Source organism: Micropterus dolomieu, linkage group LG22 (assembly GCF_021292245.1).
Source record: "Micropterus dolomieu isolate WLL.071019.BEF.003 ecotype Adirondacks linkage group LG22, ASM2129224v1, whole genome shotgun sequence".
Taxonomy (NCBI): domain Eukaryota; kingdom Metazoa; phylum Chordata; class Actinopteri; order Centrarchiformes; family Centrarchidae; genus Micropterus; species Micropterus dolomieu.
In genome coordinates, this window is record NC_060171.1 from 23,588,784 (window position 1) to 23,611,583 (window position 22,800).

The 22,800-nt window shown below is 43.2% G+C and overlaps 1 protein-coding gene across 2 annotated transcripts in view; it reads right to left on the reverse strand.

Moving 5' to 3' along the window:
- The window catches only part of b4galnt4a (beta-1,4-N-acetyl-galactosaminyl transferase 4a), a 149,414-nt gene that overhangs the window by 101,464 nt on the left and 25,150 nt on the right, over positions 1 to 22,800 (reverse strand). The window contains exon 1 of one of the 2 annotated variants that reach the window (XM_046037944.1): positions 16,711 to 16,776. The exons of the other annotated variant lie outside the window; for it this stretch is intronic. The gene's annotated coding sequence lies outside the window, so the exon portion shown is untranslated. Of the gene's footprint in view, positions 1 to 16,710; positions 16,777 to 22,800 lie in introns of those variants that run through there. 2 annotated transcript variants of the gene reach the window in all.

The window sequence follows — 22,800 nt, forward strand, 5'->3', positions numbered from 1 at the left end:
ACATCAAACGAGATAAGAACGTCGAGTCATAAAAGCTAGAAGGGAATGAATTAAACCAACGCTGTGTGTTGGTATGTAAGCTATCTGACAGCTCTGCTTCCATTTTTAAGGGATCGCCAAGGGAGACGGCATTACTAGGGCGAGTAGAGGGTGCAACAAAATCCTTTTAATGTGTTTAATTGAACAGACGCCCAGCTTGCTCAGCGTTTGAGCACAGAGAGGGCCTCAATCAATGCGTTTTCCACTGATTTGCAGAGCCAGATCGCAACGTGTCCAAGTAGGTGTCAGAATATCTCGGGCTTCTGTGTCTCCCTGCTTGGCAACAGCCTTTAACGAACACAAGCAAGACACACCAAAGAATTAATTGGCAGGATGCTGACTGATGTAAGATCAAAAACTGATATGATTGTGTTGCTGTGCATTCGTCATCTGTGAGTTGGACTGCTTTCTTCCTCTTCTTTTTTAATCTTGTTTGCAGTCACTTTTCATGCATCTACTTTGTCAGCACTTGACATTGCCATACTAAATTCCCCTTACAGGTTTTCTCTAATGTACCTTGTCTTCCAACAGCAGATTTTCCTTCATGCTCCTGTTTGTTTCTTTTTTCTTCAACTACGCGTAATTTCCTAGTATGTTAACCCTATGTATTTATGTATGTATATTGTATTATTTTATTTTATATTATGGGCTGCTGTGGCTCAGGTGGAAGAGCGGGTCGTCTACTGATCACAGCACTGGCAGTTCATTCCCCACCACCAACTGTCCACATGTCAAAGTGTCCTTGGGCAAGATACTGAACCCCAGGGTGGCTGCCAAGTCACTGGGGATGCACAAGCCAAAGAATTCCTAATTGCCGGTCCCAAGCCCAGATAAATGTGGAGGCTTGTGTCAAGAAGGGCATCAGGCCTGGTGGGCTGGGGGGGGGCTCCCCTGGCGTGGGGACCCGCTCTGGACCTAGGGATCTGGAGACTCGGGCTTCTGGCTTTTGCTCATTTCTGGGCGGGTGGTGTGTCCCTGGGCCTGGGGGCCCGTTGTCTCCTCTCCTCACCTGGGCCCTCTTCGGCAGGGGCGGGGCTCCTGCTGCTTCCCCCTGCCGGCTCTCTCACAGTGGGGGCATTCGAGAGTCTCTGGGGCACATGGGCGGTGTTGTCGGGGTAGGTTTTGGCGCTCCTCCTTGGGGGTGCTTGACTGGGGGGGCTGGGCCCCCGTCCGGGGATGAGATCGGCCTCGGGGGCTGTTGGCTCTGTCTGCACTCTGGGGAGGGATGCCTCTGGCTGGGCTGGGGGACTGTTGGCCTGGTTCTCCCGCATTATCGCTCCCTGGCGGCGGGGAGCTTCCAGGCACGGCTTTCTGATGTTCTTCCTTGGGGCGGGGTACAGCTTCCCCCGGGACATGCGGTCTGAGGTCCTCTGCGCTTTGGGGGGGGTCGCTGGGTGCCCTGGCTTATCGGTTTGCGGTTTGGAGGGCTGCGGTGGGATTGTAGGGCGATTGTCGATGCATCTTGATGCGTTGTGCTTTTTCCCTGGGCAGGGTCTCTGGATGGCTGCTGAGCGTTTAGTTTGTGCATTGGAGTCCGGGGGAGGCATTTCCTCGTTGGCTTGGAGGGACTTGAGGGAAGTTTGCGTCCCTGGTTTACTTCATTGGCCTCAGATCCATGCTTCCCCATTTCTCTGTTGGCCAGTTGTTGGACCCCTCTGGATACTGAAGTATAAAGTTAGTTTTCGGGATGTGCAGTGTGGGTGCAGGGCAGGGCTGTGCTCCGGTTGTTCTGGGCTTGTGCCTGGAATTCTCGGCCCTTGACGGGTGGGTTGGTGGTGGCATGCAGCTGAGCTGGTTGATTTTGCCTGGTTGCTGGCTTGGCTGGTGTTGCACGGCGGCCTGGGGGCGTGCTGTGCATGGGGGATGTCGGCTGGCGCGGGTGGCCTCAGTTGGGGGGACGGCAGACTTTTATTGGCGGGTGCACGGTGACCTGCGTGGCGCGTTTGCTGCCGGGCTGGGACTTGCTCGTTTGCCCGACCACACACGCGGGATTCGCAGGGGGCTGCTGGGCATTGGGTGTCGCCGTGCTCGCGCAGTGCGTGCGTTGGACTCATCAAATGGCATTTGGGCGTTTTTTTTGTCTATGTTGTGTGCGCGCCGCGGTCAGTCCGGGCACTGCTCTTCCACGGGTTACACCTCTTGCGTTCTGTCAGCATAGCGTTGTCAACTGGCATTTGGATGGTCGTTGTTATTTATTTATTTATTTTTTCTTCCTCCCACCCCTATTGGCTTCTGGGGTTCTTGCCTGCCTGTTGCTGGGGTAGGTGTGGCACAGTCGTGGCGTCCCACTCTCACTAACAACTACATTCTTTAACAGGCTTATGCGCACACACACATACAGACACATTCACCCACACGCACACAGACACATACAGTCTCACACATAGACACAAAAAAATTTAAGTTGTCCCTGGTAGAATTATTCCTGATGCTTCTCTTTCAGTTAGTTATTTTAATTAATTATTATTCCAGCTCTCGTGGCTGTGCTGCTTATTTAGTGTGCGTGACTGTTTCTTGTTTTCATTTTTCTCTTAGTTGTCTTACTATGTCAGCTGTTTATTGCTGCTGTTCGGCTGGTTGTCTTTTACTATTATTTTTATTATTGTTTGTTTGTTTTTGTTTGTGCTTGTTTGTTTGTTTGTTTGTTGTTTTTCTCCTCCCCAAGCCCCCCTCTCTGTTCTATTGCAGGTTTCGTTGCTTTCTGCAATTGGTGTTTCCCTCTGCTATTCCCGGTTGTCCCCACCTTCCGTCCCCATTCTCTTACAGGTGTTGTCCTTTTTCTGTGCTGTCTGTTTGTGCCCTCCCATCCCCATGTCTGCCCCACTGTCCGGCCCGGTAAATAATAAAACAGACAAAGGAGTATATTAATACTCTCTTGTTAAAGTAAAATGTGTCTGGCACAATGTGGTATCCAGCTCATCATACTCTATACCAGGATGCTGGGCAGGACAGGTTTAAAAAAAAAAAAAAGAAGGGCATCAGGCATTATAAGCCTATGCCAGATCAAATATGAGGATCATCAGATCTCCATGTGGCAAAACATACAGGGAGCAGCTGAAAGAAGGAGATTTTATATTATTTTTTGCATAGTGCATCCTTCAGTGGCCTTCATTGGTCTTGTGAAGACTCACTGGTACATATTTATTTGTAAGTCCATCCTTGATCTGTTCCCCGCTTACCTTTGTGGGTATACTGTACCTCACCTAACACTGGTAACGATTGTTTGCACTTAAACGACACCCTCTGACTGTCTGCCCCTCAGGCTCGCACTGAAATGGGCAAACATGGTTTATTTTCTCTGCCCCTGCAGCCTGGAACTACTAGCATTTTTGCAGCCAGATAGGCTGATCCTAAATACAGCATTTATAAATTAAGTGAAGATTTGGATTTGACTAATTCAACTGGAATTTGAAACTGTTTCCTGAGTTAGAACTAATGTCATCTGCCTTAATAGTGTGCTAATCCTGCATGTTTGTTTTATGTGTTTTTAATGTTTACCTGTATGCTGTTTGAAACACTGTATTGCTATCTCGGCCAGGGCTCCCTTGGAAAAGAGATTTTGTAATCTCAATGAGACTTACTTGGTTAAATAAAGGTTTAATAAAAATAAATACTAATAATATATCCTTATCCTTGTATTTAAGATTTCACATAAATCAAATTATTAAATCATAATAACATCTGTATTTATCAGACTTTTAGGTTTAATAAATACAGATCAGAAGAGTGTGTTGGTCGTGTACACACAAGGCCTAAGCAACCTTATGCAGTACAACTTGGACTTATATTATACTATGTACCTCATACCTCATATTATATTACCTCTCTACCACAAGTGCCTGTCTATTACCTTATTGCAGAGGAGGAGAAGAGAGGAACTGCCACTGTTTATTCATCTGTGACTGATATGCAGCATGTTATGACCCATATCTGAACTCTCGTCACTACGCAGCCATTCAGGACCCACTGAGCCAAGCGACGCATACTTGATGGGAACCCATCAAGTACAGAAATTAAACAGCACAGTACAAACAGTAGTTTCTCATTGTGTTTAACCTAAGGCAAAATTAATGGGAGGGCAGCTAACTTCCAATGTTGGGCAGAGATATGAACCTGCCTTCACTCTCCTCATGGTATAACAGAGGCTGTGGACCCTTGCAGTTGTGGCGCAGGGAAAGCAGTCATTCACCCTGTAGGAGGATTTAAATGTTGAAAACCCATCAGCTTGGGCAACCAGGTTGGCCTGAACATGAGCTGGAGGTAGGGAAGCATATTTCAATCTTTGTTACCCATAGCAACATTCACCATCCTCTGCTGCTGTCGGTGTACATACCTACTGTAGAACCAAAACAAGACCTCCCCTGAGTCGTGAGCTTGTATTAACCTGACAGAAATTCTCCATCCTCTTTCTTTTGATCGCTTTAGTGTTCTCTGTATATGGCTGCACCTCTCTTCAATACCTGAATTTTTAGCTTCTGTTTTGCAACTCCCATTTCCTTAGAGTTAGTCAGTATATACAGTATCAACATGAAATCATCTCATGTCATGAGACTAAATACTGCCAGGAATTTTGTTTACCAAAACGTCATGAATTTTCTACATGCTGCACTCCCAATAATTGAAATATTTTCTGAGCTTAGACAGTCAGTTTTACCTGACTGTGGATATTATGATTGTGGTATTAATATTAATGATTCTTTCACAAACTTATATTGCGTGAAATCTTGAAAATTCCCAAAAATATAATTTTGAGGTTGCTATGATTAGCTTATTTTGTCAACATCAACTATTACCAATTAAAATACAACATCGAAAACAAGGACAAATATGGGTTGAAGACAGTGCTGCTCCTTAATAGTTGAACTAACCATTAGTCGATAAGAAAAGTCTTAGTCGACGTTTGTCGAAGTTTTCATTGGTCTGTTAGTTGCAGAAAAAAAAACAACAACCTCAAATTTCACTAGGGAGCTGCGTCTTGTTGTTAGGGCCAGGATGAAAGTATCAGGGGATTGTTGCAAATGTAGTCACTAGCAATGGATATATTATTAGAACTCAGATGGTCTAATTATAAATCCATGGCTCTGCCATTAGCTCGGTTAGCGGTCCTTTTATCTGACTCTGAGTACCCAGTATTGATGTTTGTTTAGACCTCTGGAGTCTTGGATCTCTGGTAGGAAGAGATTTTTGTGCTTTCGTCTTGTAAAAAAGATATTTTAAAGGACTCATTATTAGGATTTTGTATTTCTCTGTAATGTAGGACAGTGTTAACAAGGTTATAGCGTGACATTCTTTTCTCACCCACAGAAAATTGGACCATTTATGACACCCAAATTTTGGAAGGACTGGCCAACCGGGAAAATCGGGCCAAATCCCGGTGGCCTGCGGGCAAATTTGGCCTGCCATTGATAATTTTGAACAGCAAAACATCACATAGCAAACTTAAGCCAGTGCACACTCTATTGACTTTATACAAATGTGACTACTCTCTGTCAGCAATTATGAAGCTTCAACGCATCATATTCTAAGCAGACACAGTTTTAAGAATATATCAATCATGAAGTATGATTTCGAGTATGTATTTCAAACAAATGGCAAACTTATTAGCAAATTTTAACCCTTTTTTTCCCCGTTCACCGCTATGCATCATGGGAAGTCTGAGGGGCGGACTTAGGCTACGTAGCCTATCACCCCGGACTCACACAGGCAGCGTGTCAACCGCGGCTTAGTTCCGTCCTCTGACCAGCTTCAACTTCCACTGGAAGCCCCTCAGCATCTCAGCAGCAAAGTGTGCAGCCCGCACAACGTTAATATCTTGTTTGTCCTTTTGTGATTCTACGGCCCAATCCCAATGTCCCCCCTCACAGACTCTGAGGCGCATTCCCGAGAAGTCCGTGAGGGATTAGGGCTGTCCCACTATCAAATCGTCAAGTGCGCGAGGGCTCTCTCGCAGACATTTTGAGCCCTTTATAGACCCTTTTCGTAAGTCCGCATTTCTGCAGACTTTGGCTGAGGGAATTGCCCACAGTTCATATCAGTATGACGTAAAACCATAGACTGTATATAAAAAGCGTAAAACACGGGGGTTACACATAGACTGTATGGGGTTACCAGGGGAAGCCCGGAAGCGAGAGAAATATCACGGCAAATCCGCGTTATAAGAGAAGAAGAAAACAGTAAACAAACAAGCATTGACACCAACGCGGATGTCAAAATGGTTGAAAGTTTTCTTAACTTAAGATGCTGCATAGAACACATTAAGTCAGAGGAATGCAATAACCTTATGACACACTTAGTTTATTCAACTATTTATTTTAGTTTTTGCTTGATGATGCTATTTGACCAACAATAGTGTAATGATTAATTACAAATATATATTGACATTTAGGCTACCTCTCCTCCACTCTGTAGGACATGCAGGACTTAAAAATAAGGCACAAACATAAAATAAAAAGTGTGCAATGTGTTTCAGCGTCATCAAGGTAACGTGATAAAGTGGCAAAGGGCTGTCCCGTTCCTGTTTACAGCATTTTGAGCCCTTGCAGCCTCTTAAACGTCAGTAAAGTCTATGAGGGTTCAGGGCTTAGGGCGGACATTGGGATTGGGCCTTCTTCCTTCTTCACTGCGGCCCGCATTAGTTCCCTCATCCCACAAGGAGCATTTCAGAATAAGAACGTTTTGCCTGTGTGATTTTGCTGACATGTTTAGATTTTGTTGATTTGGTGATTAGTGCTTGCTTTATGTACTTCTACTATGATTAATTAGGTCTAGATCTAGTTCAGTTGTTTCTTTTTTGTCTGTTTAAACTGTGTTTTTTGTTGATATACGATCGGGAGTCTGTACAGGGTATTTTATTTTGAAAATTGACCAGATACTCGCTGTTTTATGTCTGACACTTCTGGGACGCACTGCAGTGCTTCTGGTGTGAGCACAGACTAGAATGGCTGCGATCCGCTCCAGCAGCCGCGACGCAGGCAGACTCAGTGAGTCCGGGGTCATGTAAACTTGGTATTAGATGACTTCGTAGCAGGTGGGCACCGTGATGAAGCTCCACCCTCGTCTTCAAAACTCTGTGTTCAAATACGCTACTTTAATCATCAGGCCCAAAAGTCAGTAGATGAACATGGCAAAGACTATACCTGGTTTGGTACCTGTTACATCAACAAATAGGGTTTGTCCCATAGACCAGGCGTATTCAAAGTGTGAGGCGGGCCTCCCTAGGGGGGCTCCAAACAGTTTCAGGGGAGGCTCAGTGAATGGAAATGAAACAATATGACATTACTTATTGCATTAGTTATCAAAAGGAGATCACATAGAATAGCCTACATGTGTGAGAGTTCAGAGATACAGTAGTTTTGAGGAACAGTTTCCCCCCCATCAGAGTCAGAAACTAATAAATGCTTTAGGACAGACCTTTTTTAAAACTATTTGGTGTGGTCAGAGCAATATTAGGCTATTTTGGCTCAAATGTTGAGTGTCAATGGGAAAAGATAATATAACCATGATCTCATACATCCAGGAACAGAGTGAAATTTACTAAGTAAATTAAAGATGGGGGGAGGGGTGGGCGGCATTTCCCAAGCTTTGTATGAGGAGAGGCCCGCAGTCTCAGACTTTGAAAACCCCTGCCATAGACTGTATATAAAAAGGTCAGTCCACAAAAATTAGCGGTTTGGTGTTTTGTGTGAACAAGGTGGCCTGGGATCGAGTCAAATTCCCGGCCTGAATTCTTGTGCCAGTCCGCCCCTGGCCCAAAAAATATATATTTAAATAATGAATTTAGCATAAACATGTGAGCTTGAACTAACAAGTTGACTAGGAAAATCTTTAGTCGGGGCAGCCCTAATTCAAGACAATTGTGCCACATTTCTAACAACAATCACGATCAGTGGCTTAATGTCATAAGGTAATACCGTCTTGCAAGTAAGACTACTTATCATTCACTGATCTGACACACTTTAATAGGCATTACACTGTCTTTAGAGCTCACCGCTATCCAATTAGGCTATCTGCCTATTTAAAGCAGGCTCCTGAAGAGTGATCAGCAGGCTCCTGAAGAGTGATCAGCGTATGCTAAGCGAGTAGGAACATGAGAGTCAAATCTGTTGAGTCGCAGTAGAAAGACAGGAGGAAGACTGTCACTGCTAAAGACAAAGGTCCTTTCTGCTTAGTGTGGGCTCAGTGAAAGTGCACTCTCTGCAAACACAGAAGACATTCTATTGGCATGCCAGACAACAGAGCAGTGTGGGAAGCCGGATGGTGCACACAGACGCAGTTTGTGTTGTTCCGCTCTTGCTGCTACACGCATGCATGAGGAACAGTCGAGAAAAGAGGGTACGGACGGCGGTACATGGTAGTAGTGTGTGGTGAACAAGAATGACAGGGACACACGCGCAGTAGGTACTAGCACTCTAGATACATACATACAGTACAAGAATAGACTCTTATTAAAAGCAGATAATGTGTGCACAATTAAACTTGATAAATATACGCTATAGAAGAAGAAACTGAAAGAGAGACTGATGCAGTGGGCAGGATAATACTGCAAGAGAAAGACGAACCGAGAGACAGACAGTGGGAGGCTGGAACAGAGATAAATGGTAAGAGACAGAGAGAAGTGGGATGAGGCTGAAGGAGAAAGACAGGAAGAGAGAAGAGAGGACAATGGCAAAAGTAATGAGATGAGAAAGAGGGTGACCTTAATCAGCGACTTGCCAGAATGCACACGCGCATGTAGACGCGTACACACACACACACACACATACATTTCCACACACACACACACAAAAATACCTACAAACCTGGAGGGTGTGTGTTTGCACAGCAGAACTCTCTGTTTCATTACAGGCCCATTTCCACCACCTAATACCCGGACAGGAGCTGGCGATAAGGAATGTACACACTCTCCTCTGTACACAACATCTCATTTGAGCACAGGAAATTGGAAAGAAGACGAGAAAGGAGGAGAGAGCGAAGAGGTGAGAAGGACAGCAGATGAGGAGTAAAAAGGCACGGGCGGAGAAGAGGAGGACAGCGGCGGCGAATGACTGTTTGCCAGAGCAGAGATAAGGCCCGTCCACCTCATGCAAAGGCAAAGGTGTTGGTTTGAGATTGGGGGATGAGTGGAGGACGGAGAGATGAAGAGTGGTGTAGCTCAGGGAAAAGGGAGAGCAGACTGAGTGGTGGACAGAGCTAAAAGGGCATGTTGTGGGATGCAAAGGAGTCGGCAGAGCTAATTTTCCTCTACTCCTAGTGGATATTTCTTGGCAGCAGGATGGAACGTGGAATTGGGAGGACTTCACAGCAAGAAGAAAGGGGGTTTGATGGAGACTGCAATCATGTAAGGGTAGGAGAGAAGCAGAGGAGACATCGATGGAAAGGGTTGCAACACCAACTGCAATAAAACTACTTAAGGCTGAACTAAGGGTCAAAGGAAACAAAAACAAGCAGCAATGAGGCATACAGAGGGGCAGAAATGCCCATGATGCTCATTGCTCAGGACAACAGGCCAGCAGTGCTCACACTTCGGCCTGTATTGAGGGTCACAAGAAAACAGTTGAGAGGGGGGGTGACATTATTACTCATAACACAAAACCAAATGACTCTGGGCTGTGTCAGGGGATATGAGTAACACCAAAAGCCAGCCAGGAGCAGAGCAATGTCTATGTTAAGAGATCACAGAAATAGGGAGCGAGGGGGTAAAATCTTACTCACTACAGCAACTCTAGCCATAAGGAACTTGGCCCAATTTGTATTCATCCGTGCAAACATGGGAAAACAACCGAGGAGGAGAGCAAACAACACACATGCATACACTGCAGGGTCCTCGCTCTGGGCATGCAAACACACTTCAATGATACAGCAGGACTGAGTAAAACAAACATGGGCACACACACACACACACACACACACACACACCAGACAAAGGAGTGTGTTAATCTGATATGATGCAATTCAGTTACCAATATGTTTCCTTCAGTCCACACTATTCCTTGGGATTTGTTAGAAAAAGTTTGAAAGGCTGGAATATAAGCTTACTCTTCCGTTGCTTTCACTGCAAATATCTGTAAAAAATGAAATGCGAAACACATCTTGTATTAAAATTGTGTGCTGTGGGTGAATGACTTCCTGCAGTAAACCTAGAACGTATGCCTACAAACAAATACCATTTCCATCCTCAGCAGCCTCTACCCATCTGTTCCTGCTCGGTGAAGCATCCATCACGGGGCCTAACGGCGGACTGATACTGTCAAATGCTTACTACTCTGGATGAATGGAGCACCTACTCACCGCCCCTGACCATGCTAGTGTTTGACACCAGAAACCAGGTCAACTTCTCACAAGATGGAGAGGGCTGCTGATCAAGCATGCACACTCACAGATACACATGCAAACAAACTGACTCACACACAAACGCACACGCACGTGCAGTCCACCTGTGTATTCATTTATAACCCACAGCATGCCAGAGATGAATAGAGGGTAGGGGGTAATTGCTAAATCTAAAATCAAACGGTGGTGGGAAAGGGATTTCTCCCGGTAATTTTCTGTTCATGCACGACTGACCGTCTGGTGAGGCTCCCACCCTACATTTTCTTCACAGTAAAAAACGAGAGAGGGCCTTAGACAATCAGGGAGAGGAGATGCACTATTATCAGAGAGCTCTACGGCATGATTACTGGCTGAGGCAGCCAATTACATTGAAGCTATAATTGCCAAGATTTGTTGATTCCCTCTGTGTTTTCTCAGCCAGCTGAAAAGACAAACAACTGGCCGGATGCTCTCAGCCAATTGAAATGGTTGATTAGAAAGGCAAAGGAAAGAGGGGGATGCAGTGAAATTCTAGATTAAATCATTTGTCTACTTCATCAAACATACAGAAGGAGACAGAGGCAGACACACTGCTCCCACTTCAGGGACTAGAGACATCAGCTCAGCTCACTATTCCTGTTGCATTTGACTACAATTAGACAGCAAGAGAGAAAAAACATTGCAGTGTTGTTGGGTTTTTTTCTGCAAGTCTACTATTGAATTGAAAGAGGCACGTTAGACATAACTCAGAGTAATCGCCATGTAACTTAGAACAGACAGCCTAGAAGGAAAGAAAATAATCCCTAAATGTCACATATAAGTGTAAATAAACACTCACAAACACACGCATTGAAAGTAATTTTAAATGAAGCAAAGATGCAGACAGCATGTAGGACACGGCTGGCTGGCAGGCAGACAGACAATCTCAGGGACGCATGTTTCTATTCACAAACACACACAAAAGGGGCTTTGGATAGAGCCCTCGGAGGTTAGGCCTAATCCTGCTCCAACTCTCACGATGCCACTCAAACCTATTGTTCAGTCATGAAAAGCATGGGCAATCTCCATAAACTGATGCGGAAGTGTACAAGGGTCAGTTTCGTAGGCTTGTTACTGTGCGGGCATTAGTGCAAAACAAGCACACCGCTGGTTAGGTGGGGTTGTGCTCAAGTTGTATTTTATTATCTTCACAATGTCAGACACACTGGTATTTGCATGTTTACACACAAAGACAAAATAATACCAAGAAGAAATGTATTGTCCCATGTTAGTGCAAATGCATGTTTGTGCATATACTGGTGGAGCATGTGACTTACAAGCAATACACACATACATATGGAGTGTTTCAGCATCTTTCAGCTCATTGTTTGGTTGGCAAACAGCAGGCAAAACCTCACTGCCAAGTAGTGAAACAGCAGACAGACGCACAAAGTTAGCGACTTGTAAGTGGAGCATTTAGCAACTTAATAGCCAAATATTTCCCTCAGGAGTTGGTGGACTGATAAGCAGAGCTACAAGGAGAGTGAAAGTTGGACTTATTAGCCAGGTGTTGAAAAACATGACTCCAAATTAGTGTTCATATTAACTTACTAAGGTGAAAATATGTCAGTGTTTACAGCTTGTTTCACCTGCCCCAAAAAGCCCAAAAATAACTGAATGCAGGTTCATGGATTTTAAAACTGAAATTAACCTATCTCACTTGAATGTACAGTATAAAGTTTTGTTACGGACAGTATATTTTGCTTTCAGTATACGTTCATAGAAACCATTTAGCTTTAAAACACTTCTCAAATTAATTTATGACTGTCAGAGTATCAATGCTTTTTTGATTTGTTAAACAATTCTGACAAAACATAAAATCAAACATTCAGCATTCATGATCTAGGCACCAAAGGAGGTATTACACCCAAATATCTTGCTGAAGCCACTGAAGAGATAGTAGGGACATTGTCACTAGTATAAACTATTCTTTATAGTTGAACAACAGAAACAGAAAGATATATATCAGCAAAACAGCCAAGCTTTACTCTGAAGGCAATGCAGACGTTGCAGTTGGAGCTTCGGAGGAAACTTGAGCATTTCTCTCATTGTTTCTGTGCCCCAGTGTGAATTGTGAGCTCCTAGAAAACAAACACGCTGAAAACAGTGGTGTGGACAGGATACTTCTAAAACCTAAATGGTGTCATCAAGTTTATCCACATTAGGTTGGACATAACCTCAGAGAGCTTGGTTTGTTGAAGACAGATGGCTCTGGGGCATCTTTCTCCTCTCAGTAAAGTACAAAGAGCTGCTATCAGCCCTCATGACAATACGTTTGTGAAGCAGTGTATGTGATAAAGGTTGAAAGAAAAGAGAAAAATAGAGCTGGAATCAAGCCCCTGAGGCCTCAAGTCTAGACTTAAGACCCAACACTTCAGCAATCATATTATCAGTGTTTCATTGTGTGGCTGTGTGTGTTTTGGTCCCAGCAGTTTAGATTTAAGAGTAGTCCCTGTGTCTGTAGCGACCTCCCTGCAGCTCCAGCATGGAGTCAAGGCCGTCCCTGGTTCTTACATTAGAGCTGGACCACTGCTTCACTGCTTTCCTTTCAAGATTACAGACAGTCACTAGGTCCAGAGCCTCTCTGATTGCCTTCCTTCCTGCCACCGTGGATCAGGGTTAAGTAATTGGCTTGGCACTGTCTGCTCACCTATAGAAAGCTGTAAGGGGACACTACATGGGCAACAGTTTAACATGCTGTAATGTCACAGTGATTCTTAGCATCTCAGCATATTTTAAGTAAATGCACTTATTGGGTAATTGGTGGGTATGTATGCATAAAATATATCTGGGAGATCTACCTCTTCAAAATCAGACATTTTTCTACATGAGGCGAATTGGCCGAGTGTGTCTCTGGCAGGCAGGATTTCATTAAACGCCTGGCTCCCATCTGAATTGCTGTTCGTCTGAGTTCAAAGCCATCGATTTGCACACCACCTCCGCAGGAAACGGAGAAAGAAAAAAGTGCCACATGCAGAAACAAGTCCCCATTGATTCCCCGATGGCATGAAAGAAAACCTTGGCATGCATAATATGACATGAGGACAGTTAGCTCTGTCCTCTCATGATGGGGGTTACTAATCAACTTGACAAGCAAGCAGAGTAGCAGCAGAATCACACAATGCAGGCTTCTCATCATGCGTGTGCAAACGGCTGAAGCTACTTCCAGTGTTGGAATTTTACGGACTATGCCTCATCCTGTGTCTAACCTGCATTGGGAGATCAAGACTTGATTCTTGAGAGTGGTGCTGCAGTGCACCAGCAAAGCAATACATGCAACAACAAAAAAAATTTACAAGCTGGACTTCCACATTAATGGACGTATTAAAAACAAGAGCACTGATATGCAAGCCTGGCATGCAGGAGAGCCAGTGTTGATTTTCTATCTGTGATCGAAGTATGGTGACCATCAACTGGATGACAACCCTGTTGGGGTGTCCATGAGCAAAGTACACACTCTCCAAGGATTAATATAAAGAAACACTCTCCACTTCTGCTCTCATAGCCTTTGTCCCTGCTGGATCATGAACCTACATCGGACTTCACATTAAACATCAGCAAGTCAATTTGTCACCATGGACCCCCCACCCCACCCCCTACTGAGTACTAGTCAATAAGCCTACGTGCTAATAAAAGCATACTGGGACAGTCCTCATGGCAGACATATTGACTGGTCAGTGTTTGCCTTCAATGCAGCATGATTATCAAACAGGAGAAGCAATGACTAACTTTTTTTGAATGAACTATATTCATTTTAAACAAGAGGAAAATGGTGGTCAGAGCTCTTTGCCTTTGAGGTTTTACAGCTTTGCTTTCAATGACCTTTTAATTTATGCATTTATTAAAGCCACCGGCAATGTTATGACTTCAAATCACATTTGGGCTAAAAATGTCATCTCCAACAAGAAAGGAAAGCACGGGCGGTGAAATGGCTATGAGAGTACTGTCATCGTCTCGTCCTGCTACCCGTGGTCCTCGGTTACATCATCTGAGTTTCCTTCCTCTGGCCATGATGTGTTTCTGTGCCACCCAATGTGAGGGGGGTGGGGTGATGGCGAGGGGCCACAGAGGGCAAACCCAGCGGGGAATTCGGAGCTCTTTCTCTTTGTGTGATTCAATATCACGCTTGTGTACCCATGAATGGATGCCAAGAAATTTGAGTTCAGAGCCAAGGAACGAGCCATGGACGCCTTAGGCTTGTGGCTAGGACCAGACGGGTTGGGGAGAGCCATAACATTTACAAACACACACACACACATTTTATATACTCATGAGTAAAATAAATAAAAAAAGGGAACTGTGAGGTAAAGTCACTTACAAACAAATTATTCTTGGACAGAATTCCAGTAAGAATCAGGCTGACTTTTAGAAATAATTAAATGGCAATGACAGTGTAAACAAAACCCTCATGTGAAGCAATGTGGCAGGTGCATAAAGAATTAAGAGAACTGTCTATGCCAGTGACACTGGTTGAAAAAAAGCATATCCAGAAAGATGAAGGCCTCAAAGCAGTCACTTCAGAACTCTAAAGAAGTGCAGATAAGGTGCCTGCAATTGCCAGAACTTCGCCTGAAGAAAATAAAATGGTTTTAAACCTGCAGTTTATTCTACATTCACAGCAGCCTGCTGTACTAAACCTCTACCCCTTCTGCTCACACTCACTGACAGTCCACACGCCAGTGCACATATCCCTCTGTGCTTCTGCTGCTCTCGGCTTGGCAAGCGGGTAGGAAAGGGGAATTGTGAATTATGAAATTGGATTATGAGTTCGGGAATTCACTGAGCCCCATATTGTCTGTCAGATGCTCCAGAGAATATTGGGAGGGGAGAATTTTTTTGGGGGGGGGGGTGGGGGAATGAAATAGGACAGCTAGTGAATTCGCATGCTGGTAAAAAAGTGGGCGCTTTGTGGGGTGGTAAAGAAAGAGATTTTGCACAAACAAAGAATAGGTCCATAGCAACAGTTGCCTAGTAGAGCTTACAAAATACCATTAAAAGAAACAGCAGAATGAGGAGCAGGTACATTTATACTTATATTGATAGAGGAATGAAGAGTTGGTCTATTTCATGCGGCGCTGCCACCGCTTTCTCTTTTCTTTGCTATTAAGAGTCCAGCAATCCCACAAACTCATTGGATACAACCACATTCTTTCAAATGAACATTTGTCAAGAATATGAGTGCACCATGACTGGGTGCATTGTGTCCAGCCTGCTGCTCTGGTTAATTGGTATTAAGAAAGCAGTAGCAAAGCATAATGAGCAAATCCCCTCTCTTCAGTTTGCCACTTGCATTGTTGTCGTCACTGATGTTCTTTGTGCCTTTGACGTGTACCCAAGTAACCAGATAAAGAAAGCGTGTAGACAGGCATGCCAAAAATCATAGTCATTAAAAAGCATTTCTTTTAACCCCAGAAACAACACACATGCACACACAGCAGTCTAATTAATTGCATTCTTGAGTGGGCTACAAACACGTCCTGACATCTTAACTCCCAGATGGCTGTAAAATGTTAGCTACCGCATAATCACGTGTGTGAGCATCTGCACAGCATTGGAGGTTACATGTGTCTGTCCGCCCCTGCAGCCCAACTCTCATTTAGTGAATTTGAGACATGTAAAGGAGAAACACCACAAGGAATGCTGGGAGAGACAGAACAGCAGAGAAAATACATTTTTAAAGGAAAGCGCCAGAGGGCCAGGGAGAAGGAGAGGGGAGGGAGAATGTTCCGAAAACTACCTGACGGCACATTTTTACAAGATTTTTAAGACTTCGTGTTGACCAACATACAATATGTTGCATGTCACGTTTTCACTTTTGAGGGTTTTAACGTACAGGGTTTGAAAGAAAATTAATCTGTAAAATGTTCTGAATACACAAATTAACAGCTCCTGGAGGTTGCATTGCCTAATGGGCCTAATTTGTTGTTTGAACTTATATTTAAGTTTTCCCTCACTCTCAGACAGAACTGGTCAAACCACAGAGTGTGACACAAAAATCATACAGGAAATAATCCATCATCGATGAGGAGAAGGTGTCACCGCACAGAAGCTTGTCTTTGTAGTCCATACTTCTATTTTGCATGTCTTTTCCCTTCCTGCTGTCACTTTTATCATCTGGAAAAAATGTACCGCTGTGGTTGGTTTCACCAGGATATTAAAAGCTTTTATAAGAGAGTCTCTGTGGGGAGGGGAAAGCAGGAAGGATAAAGGACAGCAAGACTTTTCTGGGGTCTGGGACAGATTGTCAGACAACACAGGTTTAAAGCCAGATTATTGCTTCACATTCTCTAGAGGTGAAATATTACATTGAGGCTGAGTACTCACTGTCACTCCAAAGCCTTTGTTGTCAACTGCACGGCAACAGTGTAGGACAGGCAGAGACTACTCCGGCTTCCCAGAGCTGTTAAAGATTCAGGGAGAGTGGCAGGTTAAATAGGCCCTAGCTCTGATTGTTAATCGGTCACAGGCGGGTCCTAGTCCAAGCCTTAATCAGCTATAAAACACTTCGAGTGGAAAAGAGACTCCCTTGCTCAGGTGTTCTGTCCCTGATGCTGTCCTGCTCTGCTCCCTCTCTCTTTGTCACTCCTGGTACTGCCGGCAAGTCCGCTGTCCGTAATCTCCCCAAATGATACACTACGCTATTGCTATACAGCACAAGAAACCTCCTTCTCTTCGGGTTGTTGAATGTCACTTTGGAAAACGTAGGCATCAAGTATCATAACGTGAGGCAGGTTGACAGAAAAGTCCCCTGCACAAAATGACACAAACGAGTGATGTTTGCAAATTGGACTAAGTGAATGTTTCACCCTGATGATCGGTTCCCTGCTCTGTATTCTCATTTCGCCTTATACCTCCCGGGCTCCGAGACATATTTCCACAAACACAGAGCAGCAGGAGGTATCTGCCTTTTTTGTTCTTTCTCTAGTACTGGGCTTGACCAGTGAAAAACATTGGCTATGCTTGTCGTCCTGGCCTTTCTGTATGGAGTTTGCATGTTCTCCGCAGTTTCCCCCACCATCAAAAACATGTTCGGTAGGTTCTCCAGTCAGTGCCATTTGACACCAGACACTACAATCAATTTGGAGTTGGTCCCCAGGTGCTGTACAGTGGCTGCCCACCTCAAGGTTGGGTTAAATGCAGAGGCTGAATCTCGCTACATGTATGTGTATGTGACAAATAAAGTACCTTTATTTGTTGGATTTAGTAGCTACCCCTTTTTTAACGTTTTGGATTACGGGTGGGACATTTAAATCTCAGTGGGGAGAGGTTGTGTTCTGCTCTGACCTGAATAAAGCACTGAAGTTGCTGAGGGCGGCAGGCGCGTCTGAGCTAACAGGATGAGGTTGTGAGGCCAGACTCCCAGAGATGCTCAGTCAAGTACAAACAACCACATATTATTTGTAGGATGGTGGACGGGGAGAGAAGCGATGATAGTCATTTTTAGCTTGACATTTAAACTAATGTCCACTTCATTCAACTTCTGCAACTACTATGTGAGGGTGTGAGAGTACAGTCTTTCACGTGTGTGTCTGTGCAACTGTCTGTGGGAGTGCGTCTGTCCATAGGGATGTGGTGTCAAACTCAGCTGACTCACATACAGCTGTGTGAGTCAATATGCTGACAGGAAAATGTAGCAGTGGAAAGCTGATACAGGTTTCAGGTAGTTTCACTGTCATTTATATAATGGCTTGAGCACATGGAACACTGCATCTATACGAATACACACAGATCTCATCTATATGGCACTCCACTTGATTTCAGCACACTGGATCTGACACATCGTTTCTTGTGTGTTCAGCAGGTTTCAGGTTTTCTGCACTGATGTTCACACATCCTGTGTCTGACAACATTAACACAGATATAAAAAGCTTCTCTTTATGGCAGAGAAACTATTGTACTCTCTGTGAAAAGCAATACAACTCTGTGTGATGTGGTTTAACAGGTCCGTTGGTTTTTAAAATATGCACAGTCCACATTAATCCCTTTTTAAAATTAATCTCCTGTGGCAACTGGAGTCTGATGATATTCTCTTTTCTCTATTTGTCACGTCTCCTCCACAGCTCCTGCACCTATTTGCCTCGCAGCTGGAACTCAGGGGCCAAATCTGAAAGCTTCCAGAGTCAGGCTCCCCACAGCTTAAATAGGAGGCATGCAAGCATATTCAGCCCACTAATGTGTGTGTATGTGTGTGCATGTACACCACAGGTGCGGACTCCCACAATCCCGGAAGGAATAGAATCTAGGCAGCAAAATAGGAACCCCTTTGTAGCATATGAATGAGCAGAGAGTGCTTGGATGAGGGGAAACGGACGTGGGTAGTGGTACTAGCAGAGATAAAATCCAACCCAGGGGGACAGAAGCCTACAGCAGGACACATGTACTATATTCTACAGCCATGCACAACACACACAGGCAGTATTCACACCGTAGCACAGGCAGTGATATGTGGAGGTGGTGGAGAAGGAGGTAAAGAGTGACAGAGAGAGCTGCCTGTCTCAGCACATTGAAATGATGGAAGGACACCACCTGCAGAAAGACCAAACCTCACTCTAACTCTAAATAGCCGAGCAGTAAACACACATTGCGGTAAACATAAAAGGTACACACAGACTAGGTTCTTAAGCTCACTGGAAAACAACTCAGAAAACAAAACAACTCTTAATGTCCCATTGCAATAACATTAAATCTATCTGTTGATTGTTTTGCTATAAAGCAGAAATTTGAGAAAAGTGCCATTTAGTCTTCCAGAAAGGAAAGAGGACATACGGAGGGAAGCCACTGAAATCCTGCAGGAAGGCAAATGCTTGCGAATAGGCAAAGTCATGTGGCCGCACAAAAAAAATTGTTTCATCAATAACTATTTGTGTTGTTCATTCATGATACAACTTGTGACAAAAAAAGCAAAGATATTGCTTGCACTAGCAATATGGACATGTTAAAATGGAAATGTTGGTTTTGTGTTATTATTACTTCTCCCAAAGGCCTTTAATGTCAGAAACTAGAGACGAGAATCCTTAAACATCACATCCATACAAAAACTTCACCTTCACTTTGACTGATATTGCAATTGCAATTTGATTTGTGATACTAGAGGGAATGATCATTTTACAATATTATTCTCATTTTCATTGCAAAACATATTTAAATGAATTATGGTGTGATTTTTGGTAGGATCTGTACCAAACAAATATGTTTTCTTAAGTATCTAGTGTTATCTAGTGTTAAATATTGTGAGCCAGGTTCAGGTGTGAAGACGTTTCGGAGACTGATGTGGACTTAACATACAGTAGCATGGTTTATTGAGCCCGGCCGTGGAGATACAGTGCCAGCATACAACATGTGAACACATCAAACACCCAATCTGAAAGATAACATCTTCCTTTTTATGTTTCTTTCTCCCCCTTTGTTCCTGTTTGTTTTCCTCTTAGGTCATCTTTAGCTGACCTAGAACTACAAATCTGTCTGATGTTTAAACTCCAATGCTTCGTCATATTGGAATCTTTTCTATCCATGAGTTGTACTCTAATCTGTGGAGCTAGTGAGTTCTTGTAAACATTCTTGTAAGAGTCAACCTTGCCAGATCTGCTCGCCTGACGCCTGAGCTACTGTCTCTACCTTATCAGTCTAACTGTCATCTCCCTAACAAGGACAAATACATGTGAGAAATTACTAGATTTGCAAGGTCAGTGGACACTTGTGGGGTCAGCTAATGACTCCAAACTAGACCACTCTTATCTTTCCCTGTTACATCAATTAAGTCCACTAAGAAATCTAGAATATAATGCTTAGGCCAGGACATCTCTGCAGCACAACAATATTTAATTTAAAATGGTATTTTTACACACATATCACCTTTAGCAAATATTGCTCCTGCGATTTGAAAATTGCAGTAGGCCATATTGTTCAGCCCTAGTATGATCAGTAAATAAAGACATCTTTGTTGGTCCCTTGCATGCCACTCTGCACTACAGGTGTCATCCACTATTATCGATGAGGAAAGAAAACAATCTTCAGGGAGTCACGTTTTCACAGAACATGTTTACTCGTGTCCCAATTCCAACATCTTGCACACATCAGTTTACATTTGATCACACTTTTTTCTTCCGCCTATTGCATTCAATCATAAGGTGTCAAACTCCCTTCACCCACCATCATAAATACACCACTGAATAACGTAATGTTCCTTTCCTCTCTGTCTCACTTAAGTAAATTACACATAATACAACACACCTTCTATACAGCATTAGACCATCCAAACAAAAAGAGCACAGGCACTTAAAGGTGGCATTGACAGTCCATATTGTGCTATTCAATCATATAAAAACAGCTCTGGTAAAAATAAAAAAAAAAGTTCCTAAAACTTAACCCAGCTGACTGCGGCCTTCACCTGCACATTGAATGAGTGTGTCTCAATCTTTTTGGGGTAACGAGCCGAATCCACTTCAGCCTGTGACGACTCCATTTGTACAGGCAGAGCTCAGGCTTAACAACAAGGACTTTTTGTTGATTGGATGATTTTTTTTCCTATTCAGAGCACCAGCAAGCATTAAGGGCACTCAAAGAAAAACAAATTACTCCTGTTTGTGTCCACATCCTGAACGTGTCTGTGTGTGAGAGTGTGAGTGTGTGCATGTCATCCTACAAATGTGTGGGCTGAAAGCAGATTAGTATGAAGAAGCAATATAATCAGTGTCGACAATTCCAAAAATGAGAGTGAGATAGGGAAGAGAAGGCAAGGTCTCGTCTGTATTATCACCACGTTGCACTGACCCTGTTTGCAGGCGGGCAAAACCACACTTTCTCCATCACTAACATCAGCTTTTTAAGTGCCTAGGTAGGAATCACTGTGGTAAACAAAGAGTTTCTTTTTTCCTCCATTTACCCTCAGGCACACACACAAAGACGTCAGGTCTATGGAGCTGCAAAACTGCAAAAATCTAAACACAATAGGAATCTCCATATGCAGGGAATTCTATTTTTGAAAATGACACTTTCACTACAGCTCTCACTGATACTGACTTTGTAAGAGGTGTTGACGCTCTTTAAAACCACAACAGACAGTCAGACGTACTTTTAACAAAGACAAAATCCTTATAAGGACATTTGTGACACACTGCTATAACGGTGAACATTAACTTGGCAAGCAGAATTAACAATTGACATAATGGATAATTAATTTGGTGCTTTAAATCAAAAACTAAAACTAAATGAGTTATGAGGGCACACTTTGTTGTCTCCATGATTAGGCTTGATCCTATCTAATGGAAAACAACAGAAAGGTTTTGAGATAGCAGTAGTGGAGACCTGTTATCGCAAATGTGGCTGCAAAGTGGTTTCAAAAGGGGAATGACAGTTAATGTGGAATGCTGGAGTCCAGAGTGTGGTCTGGGGGATATAAAAAGTAGTCCATCTTTGCTGCCAAGTAAACAAAGAAATTATAAAAAGGGAAAACCCAACCCAATGTCTTGACACGAAAACTTAATTACAAGTGTCTTGTTGATAAAGCAGCAACATGCCACATACAACATCATAACCTTTGTCTTGCATTATCAGTATTTTAAATGTCTTCATCCTAAAGATTTGCTTGCTGTTTTTTCCATTGTACTTTAAATTCCCTATTATGTGTTTTTTATTTTGTAAATTCAATTGTCAAATTCAATTAAAATAATTTTTATGTAAATTTGATGTATCCTGCACATGGCAGCTCCGTTTTAATCTTGAGAAGCTGCAGCGGTGCAGCCTCTATTCATTCAACTTACACTGTAAATTTCCAGCTAAACTGAGGCTTTTTGAAGACCCTTTTTTCTCTCTCTCTCTCTCTCTCTCTCTCTCTCTCTCTCTCTCTCTCTCTCTCTCACACACACACACACACACACACACACGCTACGCCTACACAGGATTTATTTACGCACTTTTAAAAACATTTATTGAAAGTTTTATTCTTTCTACATGTTTATTTACAGCATTAAACGTTTAAATGTATATTGTAATAGGCTGTATATTAACTTATTGGGAGAAAATTGGTAGTTCTATGTAAAATCAGACGTTGAGCACCCCCATATCATGTCAAATGGCACAATTGTTTCACTGCGAAGCTTCGACTGTGAGATCGAATCAGGCTCCACCCATTGAAGCATCAAATCTTTGACTATTGGGGGTCAGCCCTAATATAGGGTAACATGGGGTAAGATGCCCCCCCATGGTAATTCTAACAAAAAACATAAAATATCACAATTTATTTTGTCAATATGTCTTCTGGCTACCCCTCATCTCACTGAACTAATAATTCCCCCTGTTTCATCACAATTTTTTTAATTATTTGATCAGAGCCATTTTGATATATATATATATATATATATATATATATATATATATATATATATATATATATATATATATATATATATATATATA